This window comes from Rhinoraja longicauda, chromosome 39, assembly GCF_053455715.1.
Source record: "Rhinoraja longicauda isolate Sanriku21f chromosome 39, sRhiLon1.1, whole genome shotgun sequence".
Lineage (NCBI taxonomy): Eukaryota > Metazoa > Chordata > Chondrichthyes > Rajiformes > Arhynchobatidae > Rhinoraja > Rhinoraja longicauda.
In genome coordinates this window covers 12,779,065-12,802,544 of record NC_135991.1, presented here as the reverse complement: position 1 = coordinate 12,802,544, position 23,480 = coordinate 12,779,065, and the positions used below count along the sequence as shown (strand labels likewise).

The 23,480-nt window shown below is 54.4% G+C and overlaps 1 pseudogene across 1 annotated transcript in view; it reads left to right on the top strand.

Moving 5' to 3' along the window:
- The window catches only part of LOC144611219 (WD repeat-containing protein 46-like), a 32,607-nt pseudogene extending 11,739 nt beyond the window's left edge, over positions 1-20,868 (top strand). Inside the window, exons 4-16 of the transcript XR_013549495.1 lie at positions 1,455-1,567; positions 2,241-2,328; positions 2,911-2,972; positions 4,149-4,253; positions 5,206-5,356; positions 7,357-7,492; positions 10,223-10,322; positions 11,263-11,416; positions 12,057-12,204; positions 18,725-18,819; positions 19,827-19,922; positions 20,270-20,384; positions 20,686-20,868. The product of XR_013549495.1 is annotated as a WD repeat-containing protein 46-like (transcript). The remainder of the gene's footprint in view (positions 1-1,454; positions 1,568-2,240; positions 2,329-2,910; positions 2,973-4,148; positions 4,254-5,205; positions 5,357-7,356; positions 7,493-10,222; positions 10,323-11,262; positions 11,417-12,056; positions 12,205-18,724; positions 18,820-19,826; positions 19,923-20,269; positions 20,385-20,685) is intronic.
- The last annotated feature ends 2,612 nt before the right edge of the window (positions 20,869-23,480 follow it).

Sequence of the window (23,480 nt, the reverse complement as noted above, 5' to 3'; positions counted from 1 at the left end):
AGCACCACACTGCACTTGCAGTGTATATTAGTACATTTACAGTACAGCAGAGGTCGATAGATTCTTGATTAGTACAGGCGTCGGGGGTTACGGGGAGAAGGCAGGAGAATGAGGTTAGGAGGGAGAGATAGATCAGCCGTGATTGAATGGCGGAGTAGACTTGATGGGCCGAATGGCCTAATTCTGCTCCCATCACTTACGATCTCATGAGCACAAGGGAATGACGTTTAGCGCAAGGTAAAGCCAGCCAAGTCCGGGGAGGTGCTGGCATCATGGGCTAGTTTAAATCATTAGGCACAAAGAGGTAAACTCAGAGGGACAGGCAGCATCTCTGGAGAGAAGAAACGGGTGACGTTTCAGTTGAGATTCTTCAGACTGAGAGGGTCTGAAGGCATCACTCAGTCTGAAGAAGGGTCTCGACCCGAAACATCACCCATTCCTTCACTCCAGAGATGCTGCCAGGCCTGCTGAGTTACTCCGGCATTTTGTGTCCATCATCAGTTTAAATCAGCATCTGCAATTCCTTCCTACAATACATATCTAAACCCACACGGGAAAAAAGCACATTTGCAGATTCAGGGACAAAGATATAGAAACATGGAGCTAAATAGGTGCAGGATTATGCAATTCGGCCCTTCAGGTCGAGACCTTTCTTCAGACGATCCCTTATCAATCTTGTATTTATTCACAAAATGCTGGAGTAACTCAGCAGGTCAGGCAGCATCTCAGGAGAGAAGGAATGGGTGACGTTTCGGGTCAGACTGAAGAAGGGTCTCGACCCGAAACGTCACCCATTCCTTCTCTCCTGAGATGCTGCCTGACCTGCTGAGTTACTCCAGCATTTTGTGAATAAATACCTTCGATTTGTACCAGCATCTGCAGTTATTTTCTTACTCTTTCTTACCTTATTAATCTTGCCTTTCCAAATGCACATAAATTCCATCAGATGCATTTCCACAACTGATTGATGTGTAGTTCCTTGGCTTGCCTTTGTCGCCCTTCCTAAATAATCGCCCCACATTAGCTACACTCCAATCATCTCGTACTGCACCATCGGTGAGGAAGATACCAACATTTCTGCCAAGGCCACGTTGCTTTCAATCTTCATGATCATACTGTTTCAGATAACTATTCTGGAATCAATGAAGAAATTTCCTGCTTTACTGACAGGGCCACTAAATCTGGAATCCATTTATATTTCTTAATTCTAACTTTAATCTCCACTCTCTGCTAATATGTGCTTGATAAGTTTTATTCGCCAAGCATACCTCTAATCCTTGTTGTTCTTGGCATTCATTTACCACCATTTTTCTTCTGTGGATGGGCAGGGGAGGAGTTTAGCTGTCTGGATGAGGCGGTGGGGCGCTGCCGTGGAGGGGGGGGGGTGTGGGGGGGGGGGGTAGGGGCCGTGTCGGCTGTAACCGGGCCTGACTGCTGGTTGCTTCCCCCGGCAGAGCGAGCTGGAGGGCCGCAGGGTGAAGAGCCGGCTGCAGCAGGGGGCCAAGCTGAGCAAACACGCACAGAGGCTGGCAGCGCGATCTGACCTGCTACTGCCAGAGGAGGCAGGGTAAGATCACGCACGCACGTACGCACACGCACGCACACACGCACAGAGGCTGGCAGTGCGATCTGTCCTGCTACTGCCAGAGGAGGCAGGGTAAGATCACGTACGCACACGCACGCACACACACACACACGCACAGAGGCTGGCAGTGCGATCTGACCTGCTACTGCCAGAGGAGGCAGGGTAAGATCACGCACTCATGCACACGCGCACACACACGCACAGAGGCTGGCAGCGTGATCTGACCAGCTACTGTACACACACACACACACGAACACACACACACACGAACACACACACACACACACGAACACACACACACACACACAGGCTGGCAGCGCGATCTGACCAGCTACTGTACACACGCACACACGAACACACACACGCACATGCACAGTGGCTGGCAGCGCGATCTGTCCAGCTACTGTACACATGCACGCACACACACGAACACACACACACACACACACACACAGGCTGGCAGCGCGATCTGACCAGCTGCTGTACACACGCACACACGGACACACACACACACACACACACACACACACACACAGGCTGGCAGCGCGATCTGACCTACTGCCAGAGGAGGCAGGGTAAGATCACTCACACTCACGCACGCACACACTCACACTCACCAGCTCACCCCTTCTCTCTGCTCCCCGCCCATCTCCAGGTTCCTGGAAGCGGATGAGGGTGAGGACACGTGTACGATCCTACAGCAGGACATCGCCAGTGTGGTCGACATCACCAGCAGCGCCAAGGTGGGTTGCTATTGAGGGCGTGCAGCGTAGGTTGACTAGGTTAATTCCCGGGATGGTGGGACTGTCATATGTTGAAAGACTGGAGCGACTAGGCTTGTATACACTGGAATTTAGAAGGATGAGAGGAGATCTTATCGAAACGTATAAGATTATTAAGGGGTTGGACACGTTAGAGGCAGGAAACATGTTCCCAATGTTGGGGGAGTCCAGAACAAGGGGCCACAGTTTAAGAATAAGGGGTAGGCCATTTAGAACTGAGATGAGGAAAAACGTTTTCAGTCAGAGAGTTGTGAATCTGTGGAATTCTCTGCCTCAGAAGGCAGTGGAGGCCAATTCTCTGAATGCATTCAAGAGAGAGCTGGATAGAGCTCTTAAGGACAGCGGAGTCAGGGGGTATGGGGAGAAGGCAGGAACGGGGTACTGATTGAGAATGATCAGCCATGATCACATTGAATGGCGGTGCTGGCTCGAAGGGCTGAATGGCCTCCTCCTGCACCTATTGTCTATTGTCTCACACCCTTCCCCGCGTGCGTGTGTGTGTGTGCCTCTCACACCGTGCTCATGTCCTGCCTTTGCCCGCAGTACTTCAACCTGGACCTGACTCAGTTCGGACCGTACAGAATAAACTACACGCGGAACGGAAGGTGAGTGGACGGGGGGGGGGGGGGGGCTGGGTGTTGGGGGAAGGGCGGAGAGTGGGGCCAGCGGTTACTGCCGGGTAATTCCCCAAAGCCTGAATCTCGATAGGCAATAGGTGCAGGAGGAGGCCATTCGGCCCTTCGAGCCAGCACCGCCATTCAATGAGATCATAGAAACATAGAAAATAGGTGCAGGAGTAGGCCATTCGGCCCTTCGAGACGCTACGCACCGCCATTCAATATGATCATGGCTGATCATCCAACTCAGTATCCCGTACCTGCCTTCTCTCCATACCCCCTGATCCCTTTAGCCACAAGGGCCACATCTAACTCCCTCTTAAATATAGCCAATGAAATGGCCTCAACTACCTTCTGTGGCAGAGAATTCCACAGATTCACCGCTCTCTGTGTGAAAAAAAACTTTCTCATCTCGGTCCTAAAAGACTTCCCCCTTATCCTTAAACTGTGACCCTTGTTCTGGACTTCCCCAACATCGGGAACAATCTTCCTGCATCTAGCCTGTCCAACCCCTTAAGAAGTAAGTTTCTATAAGATACCCCCTCAATCTTCTAAATTCCAGTGAGTGCAAGCCGAGTCTATCCAGTCTTTCTTCCTATGAAAGTCCTGCCATCCCAGGGATCAATCTGGTGAACCTTCTCTGGTCATTCTCAATTCTGGCTGTTCATTCTCAATCTCCCGAATAAGGGCGTGCTGGCCCTGGAGAGGGACCGGAGGAGGTTTACGAGAACGATCCCAGGAATACGAGTGGGGGTTAACGTACGATCAGCGTTTGGCGGCACTGGGCCTGTGCCCGCTGGGGTTCGGAAATGGCCTCCTTGGAACTTTACCGAACGGCGGAAGGCCTGGATAGAGTGGATGTGGAGAGGATGTTTCCACTGGTGGGAGAGTCTAGGACCAGAGGGCACAGCCTCAGTTTAAAAGGTTGCACCTTTGGGAAGATGTGGAGGAATTTCTTTAGTCGGAGGGCGGTGAATCTGTGGGATTCTTTGCCACAGACGGCTGTGGAGGCCACAAGTCAGCGGATATCTTTAAGGCAGCGATTCTTGATTAGTGCGGAGTCTCCATATCTCCCTCTCTCTCTCTCTCTCTCTCTCTCTCTCTCTCTCTCTCTCTCTCTCTCTCTCTCTCTCTCTCTCTCTCTCCCCTTCCCTCTCTCCCCAGGCACCTGTTGTTGGCTGGGCGTCGTGGGCATGTGGCGGCGTTAGACTGGCACACAAAACGGCTGCTGTGTGAGATGAACGTCATGGAACGGGTGAATGACATTCGGTATGTTCCCTCCCAACAACCCTCCCTCCCTCCTTCACTCTCCCTCCCTCCCTCACTCTCTCTCCCTCCCTCCCATTTTCCCTCCTATTCTCCCCCCCCCCCCCCTTAGTCCCTGCCAATTGGTCCAAAACGCCGCAGCGAGACTCCTGACGGGTGCCCGTAAAAGGGACCACATCACCCCGATTCTAGCCTCTCTCCACTGGCTCCCTGTACGGTACAGAATCAACTTCAAGCTCCTCCTATTCACATACAAAGCCCTAAACGGGCTTGCCCCCCCCCCCCCCCCCCCCCCTCCTATATCAAAAATCTTCTAACCCACCACTCTATCTCCAGGTCCCTCAGGTCGGCAGACTTGGGGCTACTGACTATCCCGCGGTCTAGGCTTAAGCTCAGGGGTGCCGCGCTTTTGCGGTTGCAGCTCCGAGACTGTGGAACAGCATCCCTCTCCCCATCAGAACTGCCCCCCCCCCCCTCCATCGACTCCTTTAATTCCAGGCTCAAAACCTACTTCTACACCCTAGCGTTTGAGGCCCTCTGAGGGGGCGCTGTGAACTGTTTATGTATGTGCTGTTATGTTTGTGTGCCATTGTATGTTCGTTCTTAGTACCTGAACTGATGCACAGCACTTTGGTCAACGTGGGTTGTTTTCAAATGTGCTATACAAATAAAATTGACGTTACTTGACTTGACTCACCCTCCCTCTCTCACTCCAGCCCTCCCTCCCTCCCCCTCTCCCTTCCATTCCTCCCTCATTCCTTCCCTCCATTCCTCCCATCCATTCCCCCCTCCCTCCGTCCCTATCTGTCGTACTCAGACTATACCACTGTGGTACACTGCATCAGACTGTACTCCGTGGGCAGACTGCCTGGCTGTGCCCCTGCCCTGGGAGCTGGGTGCGTGCGTGCGTGCCTGACCCGCCTCATGTTGTGTGTTGTGTTGTGCTGTGTGGCAGGTGGCTTCACACGGAGACCATGTTTGCTGTGGCACAGAAGAAGTGGCTGTTCATCTACGACAACCAGGGCATCGAGCTGCACTGCCTGAAGACGTTCAACGATGTTCTACGCATGGAGTTTCTCCCCTACCACTTCCTGCTGGCAACCTGCGTGAGTTCCTGCAGCCCTCCATGCCCCTTACCCACCCACACACTCACCCACCCACCCACCCACCCACCCACTCACTCACCCACCCACTCACCCACTCACCCACCCACTCACCCACTCACCCACCCACTCACCCACCCACCCACTCACCCACTCACTCACCCACCCACCCACCTACTCACCCACCCACCCACTCACTCACCCACCCACCCACCCACCCACCTACTCACCCACTCGCCCACTCACCCACCCACTCACCCACACACCCACTCACTCACCCACCCACCCACTCTCACTCACCCACCCACTCACCCACCCTCCCACTCACCCGCCTACTCACCCACCCACCGACCCTCAAACCCACCCACCCACTCGCCCACACACCCGCCCACCCACTCACCCACCCACTCGAGGAAACAGTCCCTTCGGCCCATCAAGTCCGCGCCGACCAACGATCCCCGCACACTGACACCATGCGACACACACTAGGGACAATTTACACAGACACCAAGCCAATTAACCCACAAACCTGCACGCCTTTGGAGTGTGGGAGGGAACCGAAGATCTCGGAGAAAACCCACGCAGGTCACGGGGAGAACGTACAAACTCCGTACAGACAGCGCCCGCGGTCAGGATGGAACCCGGGTCTCCGGCGCTGTGAGGCAGCAACTCTACCGCTGCGCCACCGTGCCGCCCGTGATCGTGTTTAGTTTTTGTCGCCCTCCCACAGTCTGAGCATGGTGCGTTTCCACCAAGCGACAAATATTGATAGAACCATGTGTACAAATGGATGGACTGGAGGTATATAAATAATTTTAAAGGGTCGGCACAGTGGCGCAGCGGTAGAGTTGCTGCCGGTTTCGATCCCGACCGCAAGTGCTGTCTGCGCAGTTTGCACGCTCTCCCCGTGACCCCGTCGGTTTTCCCCGGGTGCTCCGGTTTCCTCCCACACTCCAAAGACGTGCAGGTTTGCCGGTTAAATACTTTGGTAATAATTGTAAAAACATTTGTCCCTAGTGTGTAGGATAGTGTCAGTGGGCTTGAGTTAACATCACCCATTCCTTCTCTGCCTGTCCCGCTAAGTTACTCCAAAATTTTGTGCCTACCTTCAAAAAACAGTAACGTCCCTCCTGGTCATTTAACGTTCTGTGTGTGTGTGTGTGTGTCTTTCTCTCTCCCCCACCCCCATCCCATCCATGTGTGTGTGTTCTGTGCTACCTGCCCATGATCCTCCCCCATCTGTGTGTGTGCGTGCGTCCGTGTGTGTGTATGTGGTGTGTGGGGTGTGTGCGTGCGTGTGTGTGCGCGCGCTGCGCCACATGTCCATGTTCTTCCCCTTCCCCATGTGCTGGTTGTTTGCTCTGTGTGCGTGTCTGCCTGGTGTGTTCTCACATCCGTGTTCCCTGCTTGTGATGCGTGTTCCTCTCCACATCTGAACTCCGTGTTTGTGATCGTCCGTCCGTGTGTGTGCGTGTTTGTGTGTTGTGCCTGTTTGTGTGTGTGTGCGCGTTTGTGTGTTGTGCCTTTTTGTGCCTGTTTGTGTGTATGTGTGTGCGTGTTTGTGTGTATGCGTGTGTGTTTGTGTGTTGTGCCTGTTTGTGTGTATGCGTGTGTGTTTGCGTTTGTGTGTTGTGCCTGTTTGTGTGTGTTTGTGTGTGTGTGTGCGTGTGCGTCTGTCTCTCCCCTGCCCGTTCTCCCTGCCCCCCCCCTTGTCTCCCTGTCTGTGCCCTGTGTCCGTGACCCCCTCTCTGCTCCCCCCACTCCCACGTTCCCTCTGTCCATGCCGCCCCGTGTGTGCTGCGTGTCCCCTGCGTGTGCTCCGTTCCCCATGTGTGTCTCATGTCCATGTGTCTCGCCCGTGTGCTCCATGCTCCCTATGTGCCCCCTCCTGTCCCGCTGCCCTCCCCCCTGTAACCCCCCCCCCCCCCCCGTGTTCCCCCCCCCGTGTAACCCCCCCGTGTACCCCCTCCCCCCCCCCCGTGTACCCCCCCGTGTTGGTGCAGAGTGCGCCGGGGTTCCTGCAGTACTTGGACATCTCGGTGGGCAAGGAGGTGGCTGCCATCTGCACCAAGGCCGGGCGACTGGACGTCATGACCCACAACCCTCACAACGGCATCGTCCACCTGGGGCACCCGCAGGGTAAGGGGGAGGTGGGCACCGGTCACTCCGGAGGGTGGTCAGAGAGGGCACCGTTCACTCTGGACAGTGGGCACCGGTCACTCTGGACAGTGGGCACCGGTCACTCCGTAGGGTGGTCAGAGAGGGCACTGGGTCACTCCGGACGGTGGGCAGAGAGGGCACTGGTCACTATGGACAGCGGTCAGCACGGGCACCGGTCACTCTGAACAGCGACAGCATGGGCCAATGGTTACTGTGGGCACTGGGTCACTCCGGAGTGTTGTCAGCGCGGGCATCGGTCACTCCGTACAGCGGTCAGTGTGGGCACCCTGGACAGTGGTCAGCGTGGGCCTGTGGTTAGTGCAGGCACCAGTCACTCCGGACTGTGGGCACCACTAACACCAGTGTGGGCAACACTCACTCCAGACAGTGGGCACCGGTCACTCCGGCCAGCGGTCAGTGTGGACACCGGTCACTCCAGTCAGTGGGCACTGATCACACCGGCCAGCGGTCAGAGCGGGCACCAGTCACTCCCGACAGTGGTCACTTATCACTCCGGCTAGTGTGGGCACCGGTCACTCCAGCCATGGTCAGTGTGGGCACCGGTCACTCCGGCCGGCGGTCAGTGTGGGCACCGGTCAATGTCACTCCAGCCAGCAGTCAGTGTGGGCACCGGTCACTCCGGCCAGCGGTCAGTGTGGGCACCGGTCAATGTCACTCCAGCCAGCGGTCAGTGTGGGCACTCCACCCCCCCACCCGTAACCTCCACAAGCGTCCGCCCAAATGCCACCCCCACTCTCCTCTCTCCCCTCACTGACCCCCGAATGTCACCCCTCTATTCCCTTCCCCCATTGCCTCTGCCCCACGACTTGTCCCCACTCTCCTCTGTCCACCTCCACAGTGAATGGTCGGCCTCTGGGGAGTTTAGTTTAGTTTAGAGATACAGCGCGGAAACAGGCCCTTTCGGCCCACCGGGTGGGTCCGCGCCGACCAGCGATCCCTGCACACTATCCTATACCCAGTGGGGACAACTTTTACATTTACCAAGCCAATTAACCTACATACCTGCACGTCTTTGGAGTGTGGGAGGAAACTGAAGATCTAGGAGAAAACCCACGCAGGTCACGTGGAGAAGGTACAAATTCTGTACAGACGGCGCCCGTAGTCGGGATGGAACCCGGGTCTCCGGCGCTGCATTCGCTGTAAGGCGGCAACTCTACCTCTGCGCCTCCGTGCCGCCCTTTAATTTTTTTTTAAACGTTATTTTATTTTATTTATTAAATATACAAGAAACAAGGAGTGTTGTAGAGCGTAGGGATCTAGGAGTACAGGTGCATGATTCCTTGAAGGTCGAGTCGCAGATAGATCAGGTGGTCAAAAAGGCTTTTGGCGCATTGGCCATCATCAGTCAGAGTACTGAGTATAGAAATTGGGAGGTCATGTTGCAGTTGTATAAGACGTTGGTGAGACCGCATTTGTGTCCAGTTCGGGGCACCATGTTATAGGAAAGATATTGTCAAGCTTGAAAGGGTTCAGAAAAGATTTACAAGGATTCACAATAAATGGCGGTGCTGGCTCGAAGTGCCGAATGGCCTCCTCCTGCACCTATTTTCTATGTTTCTATGATGTTGCCAGGACCAGAGGGTGTGAGCTATTGGGAGAGGTTGAGTAGGCTGGGTCTCTATTCCATGGAGCGCAGGATACAAACAGAAAATAGGTGCAGGAGGAGGCCACTTGGCCCTTCGAGCCAGCACCAACATTCATTGTGATCATGGCTGATCATCCACAATCATCAACCTGTGCTTGCCTTCTCCCCATATCCCTTGATTCCGCTAGCCCCTAGAGGATGAGTGGTCTTGTAGAGGTGTATAAAATCACGAGAGGAATAGATTGGGTAGATGCACAGAGTCTCTTGCCCAGAGTAGGGGAATCAAGGGCCAGAGGACATAGGTTCAAGGTGAAGGGGAAAAGATTTAATAGGAATCTGAGGGCTAACATTTTTACACATGGGGTGGTGGGTGTATGGAACAAGCTGCCAGAGGAGGTAGTTGAGACAGGGACTATCCCATCGTTTAAGAAACAGTCAGACAGGTACATGGACAGGTCAGGTTTGGAGGGATATGGACCAAGCGCAGGCAGGTGGGACTAGTGTTGCTGGGACATGTTGGCCGGTGTGGGCAAGTTGGGCCGAAGGGCCTGTTTCCACACTGTATCACTCGATGACTCTATGACCCCCTACTCCTCTCCCCCTCCGCTCAGTAACCCCCGACTCTCCCCTTCTCTCTCCCCGTTCCCACTCCCATGTGACCCTAGATTGCCCCCTCCTCTCCGATTCCCCACTCTTTCCCCCCCCCCCCCTGCCCCCCCCCCCCCCCCCCCACACACAGTGTTGCCCCTTCACGGCGTTTAGTTTAGATTAGTTTGGAGATACAGCGCGGAAACAGGCCCTTCGGGCCCACCGGGTCCGCTCCGACCAGCGATCCCTGCACACTATCACTATCCTACACACACTAGGGACAATCTTTACATTTACACCGAGCCAATTAACCTACAAACGCGCACGTCTTTTGAGCGTGGGAGGAAACCGGAGCACCCGGAGAAAACCCACGCAGGTCACAGGGAGAACGTGCGAACTCCGTACAGACAGCGCCCGTCATTGGGATGGAACCCGGGTCTCTGGCTCTACCGCTGCCCCACTGTGCTGAGCATCACCCCCTCACGGTTACCCCCTCTCTCCCCCCTCGTGCCCAGTTACGGTGACGCTGTGGAGTCCCAACGTGAAGGAGCCGCTGGTGAAGATGCTTTGCCACAAAGGGGGGGTCTGGGCCGTCGCTGTGGACAAGAGTGGCTTGTGAGTGGGGGATGGGGAGGAGGGGGGGGGGGCTGGGGAGAGGGGGGAGTGATATGACCTTGGCCGATCATTGAAAATCTGAACCCCGTTCCTGCTTTCTCCCCGTATCCCTTGATTCCTTTCGCCCGAAGAGCTCAATCTAACTCCCTCTTGAAAACATCCAGTGAATCGGCCTCCGCTGCCCTCTGTGGCAGAGAATACCACAGTTTCACAACTCTCTGGGTGAAATGGGGGGAACGGAGGGTGGGGAGGGGGAAAGGGGGGAGGGAGAGTAGAGGGGGAGAGGGTTGGGGAGGGAGGGGGCAAGTGGGAAGGGGAGAGTGCAGAGTGGGGAGGGAGGGAGGGAGGGAGAGGGGAGTGGAGAGAGGGGTGGTGGCCGGGACACAGTGGGGTGGGAGAGGAGTGGGGTTGTGTGGGTGATATAGTTCAGTGGCCCCAATTCCTCCCCTCCCACACCTCCCTCTCTGAATTCCTCACCGACCTCTCTCCCTCACTGACTGGAATTTAGAAGGATGAGAGGGGATCTTATCAAAAAGTATAAGATTATTAAGGGTTTGGACACGTTAGAGGCAGGAAACATGTTCCCAATGTTGGGGGAGTCCAGAACCAGGGGCCACAGTTTAAGAATAAGGGGTCGGCCATTTAGAACGGAGATGAGGAAAAACTTTTTCTGTCAGAGAGTTGTGAATCTGTGGAGTTCTCTGCCTCAGAAGGCTGTGGAGGCCAATTCTCTGAATACATTCAAGAGAGAGCTGGATAGAGCTCTTAAGGATAGCGGAGTCAGGGGGTATGGTAAGAAGGCAGGAACGGGGTACTGATTGAGAATGATCAGCCATGATCACATTGAATGGCAGTGCTGGCTCGAAGGGCCGAATGGCCTCCTCCTGCACCTATTGTCTATTGACCTCCCTCTGTGTGCGTGTGTGTGTGTGTGGGGCAGGTACATGGCCACATCGGGCTTGGATCACAAGCTGAACATCTTTGACGTGCGGACCTACAAGCCCCTGCACTCCTACCTGCTGCCAGCAGGGGCCGCACATCTCACCTTCAGCCAGCGAGACCTGCTGGGGGTCGCCTGTGGGAACACAGTGCATGTAAGCTGCTCCTCACCTCTCTCTCCCACCCTCTCCCTCTTTCACTCTCTCTCATTCCCTCTCTCTCCTCCCTCCCTCTCTCTCCTCCCTCTCTCTCTCTCTCTCTCTCTCTCTCTCTCTCTCTCTCTCTCATCCTCTCTCCTTCTCCCCCTCTCTCTCCTCCCTCTCTCTCCCCTCCCTCTCCCTCTCTCTCGCTCGCTCCCTCTCTCCCTCTCCCTCTTTCACCCTCTCTCTCTCCCTCTCCCTCCTCTCCCCTCCCTCTCTCTCCTACTCCCTCTCTCTCCTCCCTCTCTCCTCCTCTCTCCCTCTCTCCCCCTCTCGCTTGCTCCCTCACTCTCTCCCTCTTCCTCCTTCTCCCTCCTTCCCTCTCCTCCCTCCTCTCGCTCGCTCCCTCTCCACTCTCTCCCCTCTCGCTCACTCCTTCACCCCCTCTCCCTCTCTCTTCTCCTCCCTCTCTCCCTCTCCTCCTCCCTCTCACCCTCTCTCCCTCGCCTTTCACCCTCTCCCTCTCTATCCTCCCTCTCTCCCTCTCTCACCCTCTCTCAACCTCTCTCCCTCACTCTCCCCTCTCTATCTCCCACCCACTCCCTCTCTCACCCTCTCCCTCTCCCCCCCCTCCCTCACTCTCTCCCTCCGGCAGGTTTACAAAGACGTGCGCAGCGCGACGGTGCGGAGCCCGTACCTGACCCACGCTGTGCGTCAGGGCGTGCACGGGCTCCAGTTCTGCCCCTACGAGGATATGCTGGGAGTGGGTCACGGGCTGGGCTTCACCAGCATGCTGGTGCCAGGTGAGTGGGCACAACGGTGGCACAGCGGGTAGAGCCGCTACCTCGCAGCGCCAGGGACCCGGCTTCGATCCCCACTACGGGTGATGTCTGTACGGTGTTTGTACGTTCTCCCCGTGACCTACGTGGGTTTTCTCCGGGTGCTCCGGTTTCCTCCCACACTCCAAAGACGTGCGTGTTTGTAGGTTAATTGCCCAGATTACTCTTGGATGAGTGGTGATCTTACAGAGGTGTATAAAATCACGAGAGGAATAGACCGCACAGAGTCTTTTACCCAGAGTAGGGGAATCGAGGACCAGAGGGCGTAGGGTCAAGGTGAAGGGGAAAGGATTTAATAGGGATCCGAGGGGTAACTATTTCACACAAAGGGTGAGTGTGTGTGGAACAAGCTGCCGGAGGAGGTAGTTGAGGCTGGGACTATCCCAACGTTTAAGAAACAATTAGACAGTTACATGGATAGGGCAGGTTTATATAACCATATAACCATATAACAATTACAGCACGGAAACAGGCCAGTTTGGCCCTTCTAGTCCATGCCAAACACTTTTTCCGACCTAGCCCCATCTACCTGCTCTCAGACCATAACCCTCCAATCCCTTCCCATCCATATACCTATCTAATTTACTCTTAAATAATAAAATCGAGCCTGCCTCCACCACTTCCACCGGAAGCTCATTCCATACAGCCACCACCCTCTGAGTAAAAAAGTTGCCCCTCATGTTACCCCTAAACTTTTGTCCCTTAATTCTGAAGTTATGTCCCCTTGTTTGAATCTTCCCCACTCTCAAAGGGAAAAGCTTACCCACGTCAACTCTGTCCGTCCCTCTTAAAATTTTAAAAACCTCTATCAAGTCCCCCCCTTAACCTTCTGCGCTCCAAAGAATAAAGACCCCACCTGTTCAATCTCTCTCTGTAGCTTAAGTGCTGAAACCCAGGCAACATTCTAGTAAATCTCCTCTGTACTCTCTCTATTTTGTTGAAGTCCTTCCTATAATTTGACGACCAGAACTGCACACCATATTCCAGATTCGGCCTCACCAATGCCTTGTACAATTTTAACATTACGTCCCAACTTCTATATTCGATGCTCTGATTTATAAAGGCAAACATACCAAACGCCTTCTTCACCACCCTATCCACTTGAGATTCCACCTTCAGGGAACAATGCACAGTTATTCCCAGATCCCTCTGTTCCACTGCATTCCTCAATTCCCTACCATTTACCCTGTACGTCCTATTTTGATTTGTCCTACCAAAATGCAGCACATCACACTTATCAGCATTAAACTCCATCTGCCATCTTTCAGCCCACCCTTCCAAAAGGCCCAAGTCTCTCTGTAGACTTTGAAAATCTACTTCATTATTAACTACACCACCTATCTTCGTATCATCTGCATACTTATTAATCCAATTTGCCACACCATCATCCAGATCATTGATGTAAATGACAAACAACAGCGGACCCAACACAGATCCTTGGGGTACTCCACTAGACACTGGCCTCCAACCTGACATACAGTTGTCAACCATTACCCTCTGGTATCTCCCATTCAGCCATTGTTGAATCCATCTTGCAACTTCACTATTAATACCCAACGATTTAACCTTCTTAATCAACCTTCCATGTGGAACTTTGTCAAATGCCTTACTGAAGTCCATATAGACAACATCCACAGCCTTGCCCTCATCAATTTCCCTGGTAACCTCTTCAAAAAATTCAAGAAGATTAGTCAAACATGACCTTCCAGGCGCAAATCCATGTTGACTGTTCCTAATCAGGCCTTGTTTATCCATATGTTTATATATATTGTCCCTAAGTATCTTTTCCATTAATTTTCCCACCACAGACATCAAACTAACAGGTCTATAATTGCTAGGTTTACTTTTAGAACCTTTTTTAAACAAGGGCACAACATGCGCAATGCGCCAATCTTCCGGCACCATCCCCGTTTCTAATGACGTTTGAAATATTTCTGTCATAGCCCCTGCTATTTCTGCACTAACTTCCCTCAGTGTCCTAGGGAATATCCTGTCAGGACCTGGAGACTTATCCACTTTTATATATTTTTAAAGTGTCCGTAACTCCTCTTCTTTGATCCTCATGGTTTCCATCACTACTCTACTTGTTTTGCTTACGTCGCATAATTCAATATCCTTCTCCTTGGTGAATACCGAAGAAAAGAAATTGTTTAATATCACCCCCATTTCTTCCGGCTCAGCACATAGCTGTCCACTCTGACTCTCTAATGGACCAATTTTGTCCCTCGCTATCCTTTTGCTATTGACATATCTGTAGAAACCCTTGGGGTTTACTTTTACATCACTTGCCAAAGCAGCCTCATATCTTTTTTTTGCTTTTCTAATTTCCTTCTTAAGATTCCTTTTACATTCTTTATATTCATCAAGAACCTTATTTACTCCCTGCCGCTCATATTTATTGTATATCTCCCTCTTTTTCCGAACCAAGTGTCCAATTTCCCTACAAAACCATGGCTCTTTCAACTTATTATTCTTTCCTTTCCACCGAACAGGGACATAAAGACTCTGTACTCTCAAAATTTCACCTTTAAATGTCCTCCATTTCTCTATTATATCCTTTTCATAAAACAAAATGTCCCATTTCACTCCTTTTAAATCCTTTCTCATCTCCTCATAGTTAGCCTTTCTCCAATCCAAAATCTCAACCCTTGGTCCAGTTCTGACCTTCTCCATAATTATATTGAAACTAATGGCATTGTGATCACTGGACCCAAAGTGTTCCTCAACACATACCTCCGTCACCTGACCCGTCTCATTTCAATAGACAATAGACAATAGACAATAGGTGCAGGAGTAGGCCATTCAGCCCTTCGAGCCAGCACCGCCATTCAATGCGATCATGGCTGATCACTATCAATCAGTACCCCGTTCCTGCCTTCTCCCCATACCCCCTCACTCCGCTATCCTTAAGAGCTCTATCCAGCTCTCTCTTGAAAGCATCCAACGAACTGGCCTCCACTGCCTTCTGAGGCAGAGAATTCCACACCTTCACCACCCTCTGACTGAAAAAGTTCTTCCTCATCTCCGTTCTAAATGGCCTACCCCTTATTCTCAAACTGTGGCCCCTTGTTCTGGACTCCCCCAACATTGGGAACATGTTATCTGCCTCTAATGTGTCCAATCCCCTAATTATCTTATATGTTTCAATAAGATCCCCCCTCATCCTTCTAAATTCCAGTGTATACAAGCCCAATCGCTCCAGCCTTTCAACATACGACAGTCCCGCCATTCCGGGAATTAATCTAGTGAACCTACGCTGCACGCCCTCCATAGCAAGAACATCCTTCCTCAAATTTGGAGACCAAAACTGCACACAGTACTCCAGGTGCGGTCTCACCAGGGCCCGGTACAACTGTAGAAGGACCTCTTTGCTCCTATACTCAACTCCTCTTGTTACGAAGGCCAACATTCCATTGGCTTTCTTCACTTTCCTAACTGGAGGTCCAACACTGCCCCTTCTCTGGTAGGTACTTCTACGTATTGCTGCAAAAAACTATCCTGCACACATTTTACAAACTCCAAACCATCCAGCCCTTTAACAGAATGTGAGTCCCAATCTATGTGCGGAAAATTGAAATCACCCATAATCACTACTCTGTGCTTACTACTAATATCTGCTATCTCCTTACATATTTGCTCTTCCAATTCTCGTTCCCCATTTGGCGGTCTATAATACACCCCAATAAGTGTTGCTAAGCCTTTCTCATTTCTGAGTTCCACCCAAACAGCCTCCCTAGTCGAGCCTTCAAATCTATCCTGCCAGAGCACTGCTGTGATATCTTCCCTGACAAGCAATGCAACACCTCCACCTCTTGCCCCTCCGATTCTATCACATCTGAAGCAATGAAATCCTGGAATATTTAATTGCCAATCGCAACCATCCTGCAGCCACGTTTCACTGATCGCCACAACATCATACTTCCAGATGTCAATCCAGGCTCTAAGCTCATCCACCTTTCTTACAATGCTCCTAGCATTAAAATATACACATTTAAGGGACCCATCACCTCTTATTCTCAGTTTATTTATTTTCACTTCTTTCTCTCCTACATGTTGGGCCTGAGTGTTTCCCTTCTCTGCCTCCTGCCTCACACCCTGCCTATTAGCTATCTGTATTTGAGTCCCTCCCCCCAACCGTACTAGTTTAAAGTCTCCGCAGTTGCCTTAGGGATATGGACCAAGCGCAGGCAGGTGGAACTAGTGTAGCTGGGACATGTTGGCCGGTATGGGCAAGTTGGGCCGAAGGGCCTGTATCCACACTGTGTCACTGTGTGACTATGACTGTAATTGCCTTTGGTAAAAATGTTAAACTGTCCCTGGTGTGTGTAGGATAGCTGGACACAAAAAGCTGGAGTAACTCAGCGGGACAGGCAGCATCTCTGGAGAGAAGGAATGGGTGACGTTTCGGGTCGAGACCCTCCTTCAGACTCAGGATAGGATAGTGTGCGGGATAGTGCCAGCGTGCGGGGATCGCTGGTCGGAGTGGACTCAGCGTGAGTTAGCAGCTCTACCCGCTGCACCACCGTGCCGCCCATTGTAGTTTAATGGTGTCAATGTACAATGTTGTTTTACAAATTAAACCCGAAAGAAGAAACCGCACAATGGCGGCGCGGCGGTAGAGTTGCTGCCTCGCAGCGCCAGGGACCCGGGTTCCATCCTTACCACGTGCGCTGTCTGTACGGAGTTTGTACCTTCTCCCCATAACCTGCGTGGGTTAGACAATAGACAATATCGGCCATTCGGCCCTTCGAGCCAGCACAGCCATTCAATGTGATCATGGCTGATCATTCTCAATCAGTACCCCGTTCCTGCCTTCTCCCCCATACCCCCCGACTCCGCTATCCTTAAGAGCTCTATCTAGCTCTCTCTTGAATGCATTCAGAGAATTGGCCTCCACTGCCTTCTGAGGCAGAGAATTCCACAGATTTACAACTCTCTGACTGAAAAAGATTTTCCTCATCTCAGTTCTAAATGGCTTACCTCTTATTCTTAAACTGTGGCCCCTGGTTCTGGACTCCCCCAACATTGGGAACATGTTTCCTGCCTCTAACGTGTCCAACCCCTTAATAATCTTATACATTTCAATAAAATCTCCTCTCATCCTTCTAAATTCCAGTGTATACAAGCCTAGTCGCTCCAGTCTTTCAACATATGAAAGTCCTGCCATTCCGGGAATTAACCTAGTAATCCTACGCTGCACGCCCTCAATATCAAGAATATTCTTCCTCAAATTTGGAGAACAAAACTGCACACAGTACTCCAGGTGCGGTCTCACCAGGGCCCTGTACAACTGCAGAAGGACCTCTTTGCTCCTACACTCAACTCCTCTTGTTATGAAGGCCAACATTCCAATGGCTTTCTTCACTGCCTGCTGTACCTGCATGCTTCCTTTCAGTGACTGATGCACTAGGACACCCAGATCTCGTTGTACGTCCCCTGTTCCTAACTTGACACCATTCAGATAATACTCTGCCTTCCTATTCTTACCACCAAAGTGGATAACCTCACACTTATCCACATTAAACTGCATCTGCCATGCATCCGCCCACTCACACAACCTGTCCAAGTACAGGTTTTCTCCGGGAGCTCCGGTTTCCTCTCACACTCCACAGACGGACGTCCATGGGCGGCACGGTGCCAGAGACACGGATTCCCCCCTGACTCTGCCTGCAATCCGTGCGGAGTTTGCACGCTCTCCCTCCCCGTGACCGCCAGGCCCCAGTGCGCACTCCATTTTACGCTCTCGACTTTTGTCAGGCTTTGGAGATGCAGCGCGGAAACTGGCCCTTCCCCACCGCGCCCGTGCCGACCGGCTATCACCCCGCACACTAGTCTAGTTTAGAGATACAGCGCGGAAACTGGCCCTTACCCACCGCGCCCGCGCCGACCGGCGATCACCACGTACACTAGTCTAGTTTAGAGATACAGCGCGGAAACTGGCTGGTCTGGGGAGGGGTGGGGTGGGGTGGGTGCGGTGGGTAGTGTGGTCCGGGGCAGGGGTGTAGGGTGGTCGGGGGAGGGGAGGGGTGTAGGGTGGTCGGGGGAGGGGAGGGGTGTTCGGGGGAGGGGAGGGGTGTAGGGTGGTCGGGGGGGGAGAGGGATAGGTGGTCGGGTGAGGGGAGGATGGGAGGGTCGGGTAGGGTGGTCCGGGGGGAGGGGAGGGGGAGGTATGGTGGTCTGGGGGAGGAGGTAGGGTGGTCGGTGATGGGGAAGGGGTATATGGTGGTCGGGGGAGGGGAGGAGGGCAGGGGGGGGTAGGGTGGTCCGGGGAGGGGGGGAGTGGGGGGTGGGTGGTCAGGGGGAGGGGATGAGAGGAGAGGTTGGGTCCGGTGGTCCGGGGGCGGGGGGATTAGGGTGGTTGGGGGATGGGAGGAGGGGAGGGGGGGGATAGGGTGGCCCGGGGGTGTGGGGGGTACGGTGGTCTGGGGGGGAGGGGTGTAGGATGGTCCGGGGAGGGAGTGACCGGTGCTCTTGTCCACTGCAGGGGTCGGAGAGGCAAACTTTGACGGGCTGGTGTGTAACCCGTACCGCAGTAAGAAGCAGCGGCAGGAATGGGAGGTGAAGGCCCTGTTGGAGAAGGTGGGTGTGAGAGGGGAGGTTGGGGAGAAGGTGGGTGTGAGAGGGGGGGGAGTGGGGGGCGGGGGGGGGGAGGAGGGGAGGAGGGAAGGCATTGGGAGCACAGAGCAGTGCAGGGCAGTCACGGTGGCGCAGCGGTAGAGTTGCTGAGACCCGGGTTCCATCCCGACTACGGGCGCTGTCTGTACGGAGTTTGCACGTTCTCCCCGTGACCTGTGTGCGTTATCTCCGGGTGCTCCATTTTCTTCCCGCACTCCAAAGACGTGCAGGTTTGTCGGTTAATTGTCTCGGTGTAAATGTAAAGATGGTCCCCAGCAAATGCAAAAAGTGTTCCTTCCAGTCTGCTCGCTGGTGGACTCTTCGCAAGTGAAGAGCACAAGATACAAGAGAGGGGTAAGGGGTGGGAGGGGGTGAAATGCTGGGGGTCGCGGAAGGGGGAGTGTAGGGGGGGAGACCATGAATGTGGGGTGTGGGGGGGATTGGTTGGAACAGGGACAGGTGGGGTGGGGGGGTGTGTGGGTGGAAGGGAGGTGAACTGGGGAGGGGTGTGTGTTTGCGTGAGGGTGGGGGGGGTGAAGAAAGGGGTAAACGTTGCAACCGGTGGATGAGGTGCGGGGGGGGAGTATTTCTGTGTGTGGGGGGGGTGTGTGTGTGTGTGTGTAGGGGGGGGTCTGTGTGTGTGGGGTCTCTGTGTGTGTGTGTGTAGGGGGGGTCTGTGTGTGTGTGTAGGGGGGGTCTGTGTGTGTGTATGGGGGGGTGTGTGTGTGGGGTCTCTGTGTGTAGGGTCTGAGTGTGTGTCTGTGTGGGGGTGTCTGTGTGTGGGGAGGGTCTGAGTGTGTGTGGGGGGGGTAGGGGGCTGTGGGTGGGGGGGGTCTGTTTATTTTGGGGGGGAGTCTGTGTGTGTGTGGGGGGAGTTGCCCCCCCCCTGTGGGGGTGAGAGAGGAGTGGGGGGGTTCCCCATGTGAGGGTGGGGGTCTCTCTGCGTGTCGCTGACCCTGCCTGTGTTACAGCTGCAGCCGGAGCTGATCTCACTGGAGCCGGAGCTCCTGGGGCAGATCGACCCCCTCTCCCTGGAACAGAGGCACCGCGACAGGGTGCAGCGCCTGGTGAGTGTAGACCCACCCCCTGAACCCCCGAACCCCCCACTCTCTCCCCTCCCCACGAACCCCGACCCGCTCCGATCCCACCTCCCCGAGCAGAGGCATCGCGACAGGGTGCAGCGCCCGGTGAGTGTTAAGGTCCCCTCCCCCTGAACCCTCTCACTGTACCCCCCCACCCTCTCCCTCTATCTCCCCCCCCCCCACGACCCTCTTCCCCTCCGACCCACTGCCCTGGGCAGAGGCAACGCGACAGGGTGCAGCGCCTGGTGTTAGTCCCACCCCCCCGAAACCCTCTCCCCGTCCCCCTTCCCCCCACCTCTCATGACCCCCCTGCCCCCCCCCCCCCCCCGCAGGGCTACGACCCCACGGACACGAACAAGTTTGAGCCCAGGCGGCGGATGAAGGGCCGACAGCTCCAGCGGGAACCTGGAGCGCAGGAAGAAGCTGGTGGCCAGCGGCAACCGGAGGGTGAGGGGGGGAGAGGGTGAGGGAGGGGGAGGGGAGAGGGAGTGGGGAGGGGAGAGGGTGAGGGGGAGGGAGAGGGGGAGGGGAGAGGGAGTGGGGAGAGGGAGAGGGTGGGTGGGTGGGGGAGAAAGTGAGGGAGGAGGAGGGGGAGGGAGGGAGAGGGGAGTGGGTGAGGGAGGGGGAGTGGGTGAGGGAGGGTGAGGGAGTTGGTGGGCAAAGGGGGAGGTGTGAGGGGAGGGCGGTCACCGTCTCCCCCTCCCCCGGGAGTCTGGGGTTGCCGTCTAACGGGCCGCTCTGCCCACAGGACCGGGTGCGGAGGAGCGTGGAGCAGAAAGTGAAGGCGCAGAAGCAGCAGAAGATGGCGGCTCCCACCCCCTCCCTCCCTCCCTCAGCCCTCACCCGCTTCCACACGTAACCCCGTCCGCAGCTCCCCTCCTCCCCCCCACCCCCTGCCCTGTACCCAGGACCCCCGGTCGCGGTCAGCTGCCCCACACCGGGGGCGGCGCAGCGGGTAGAGCTGCTGCCTCAAAGCGCCAGAGACCCGGGTTCCATCCCGACCTCGGGTGCTGTCTGTACAGAGCTTGTACGTTCTCCCCGTGACCGCGTGGGGTTTCTCCGGGTGCTCCCCCCCCCCCCACACACACCCCAGAGACGTGTGGATTAATCGGCCCTCTGTAAATGTCCCCCCCTATTAGGAGAGGATGAGAGTGTGGGATATCACAGAACGAGTGTGTGAACGGGTGATCGATGGTCGGCGTGGACACGATGGGCCGAAGGGCCTGTTTCCATGTTGTATCTCCAAACCTAAACCAGGGTCGGCGCAGTGGCAAAGACCCAGGTTCAATCCTGACTACGGGTGCTGTCAGTACGGAGTATGTACCTGTGACCCAGTGGGGTTTCTCCGGGTGCTCCGGTTTCCAACCTGCAGGTTTGTAGGTTAATTTGTTTCCGTAAAATTGCAAATTGTCCCAAGTGCGTAGGATAGAATTATTGTACAGGGTGATCGCTGGTCGGCACGGACACGGTGGGCCGAATGGCCTGTTTCTGTGCTGTGTCTCTATAACCAAATACTATAAACGAAAGACACAAGGACACAAACTGCTGGAGTAGCTCAGCGGCTCAGGCACCAACTCCGGAGAACATGGATAACTATGTTCTCCACAGATGCTGCCTGACCCACTGAGTTACTCCACCACTCTGTGAAACGTCACCTATCCATGTTCTCCACAGATGCTGCCTGGCCCACTGAGTTACTCCACCACTCTGTGAAACGTCACCTATCCATGTTCACCACGGATGCTGAGTGACCCGCTGAGTTATCTAGCACTCTGCCAAAAATCACCTATCCATGTTCTCCACAGATGCTGCCTGACCCGCTGAGTTACTCCAACACTCTGTGCTTCTTTTTCCTTTTGTAAACCTTGTGTCTGCTGTTTGAAGAGATCTCTGTACCGTGACGCGGAGACGCGGAGAGAACTCAAACATGGGTTATTTTTTAAAGACTTTATTAAACGTCAAGTTAAAGGTGAAGAGTTACAAACGTGAGCGGAGCCACAGCGGGTGATGTGCGCGCCAGCGGGTCGCAGACTGGAGCCTGCGATGTTGTAATGAGGTGTTGCATTTTGTGACGTGGAACAAGGGCAGGACCCACACGATGAACGGTAGTCCTCTGGGGAGTGTTGTAGAGTAGAGGGATCTAGGAATTCAGGGGCATGGTTCCTTGAAGGCCGAGTCGCAGGTGGATAAGGCGGTCAAAAAGGCTTTTGGCACATTGGCCTTCATCAGTCAGAGTATTGAGGATGGAAGTTGGGAGGTCGTGTTGCAGTTTGGGGATTAAATGGGAGCCGTTCAGCGCCGACCTGTTGTCCACCGGGTTTCTGCCCCACAGCCCCTGAGTCCCGCTCCTGACACCGGTCCCGGGACCCGACCCTTTTACACACCCGGAGCGGAAACGGAACAGATTATCAGCCACTGGTTTACATCCCAAGTCCAGAAGAAAGGATAAAGTTTCTCCGTGAATTTATTCCCAGTGAAGGTGTGGAGATGGGACTTGGTGGCCGCGTCGTAAAATGAAACTGTCCCGGACTTGTAACTGAGATAAACTCCCACCCTCCCGGGGATGGGACGGGCGGGGAGAGGGGATGGAGGGGAGGTGGCTGCAACAAACTGGTCACCCTCCCGCCAGATGCTCCAGACTCCAGTCTCAGGGGTCAGTGTGACCCGTCCCTTCCTCCCCACAGACTCTGCGGCGACTCCCAGACTCCAGCCCCGACACCCCGCCACCTCCACCTCCCAGTAATGTCTCCCCGATGTGAATCCCTCCGATCCCAGCACACACGCACTGCCTGTAAACCTCTTCCCGGTGTCAGGGAGACTCCTCCGGGTCCCGGTCCCTCTCACCCTCTTCCGATCCTCGGACACCTCGAGCTGCGGATGCGCTGTTTCCACATCCAGGGTGACGGAAACTAGGGGGAGAAGCAGAGAGTCCCCGGGGGTCGGGGGGAGACTCGGGCAGCGCGACCCCTGGACCGGGGGAGAGGCCGCTCGGCCTCGGGCACGGGCGGGCGGGCAACAGAGAGATTTCCCGGGGTTACACCCCAGGTACGCCGGGTGGGCAGGAGAAACCTTTCCCAAAGTGGCGTACTTGCACTTGTACAGAGGTGAGAGAAGAAGATGCGGACATCCAGATGAGGAGACGACTTCCGATGGAGGATATGGAGCCGTGTTAGGCGGGTAACATGAAGCGAACTGACGTGGGGAGGAAAGGAGGGGACCGTGTGGGACTGGATGTGCAGGAAGAGGAGTTGCAGTTTAGTTTATTGTCGCATGTACCGAGGTACAGCGACAAGATTTTGTTGAGTGCTAACCAGTCAGTAGAAAGACAATACATGATTACAATCAATATGTTTACAGATACATGATGTAAGAATAATGTTTAGTGCAGGGTAAAGCCAGCAAGGTGCGATCAAGGATCGTCCGAGGTTCACCAACGTGGAAAATAGCATTTCAGCACTGCTCTCTGGTTGTGGTAGGATGATTCAGTTCCCTGATAACAGCTGGGGAGAAACTGACCCTGAATCTGGAGGTGTGCGTTTTTAC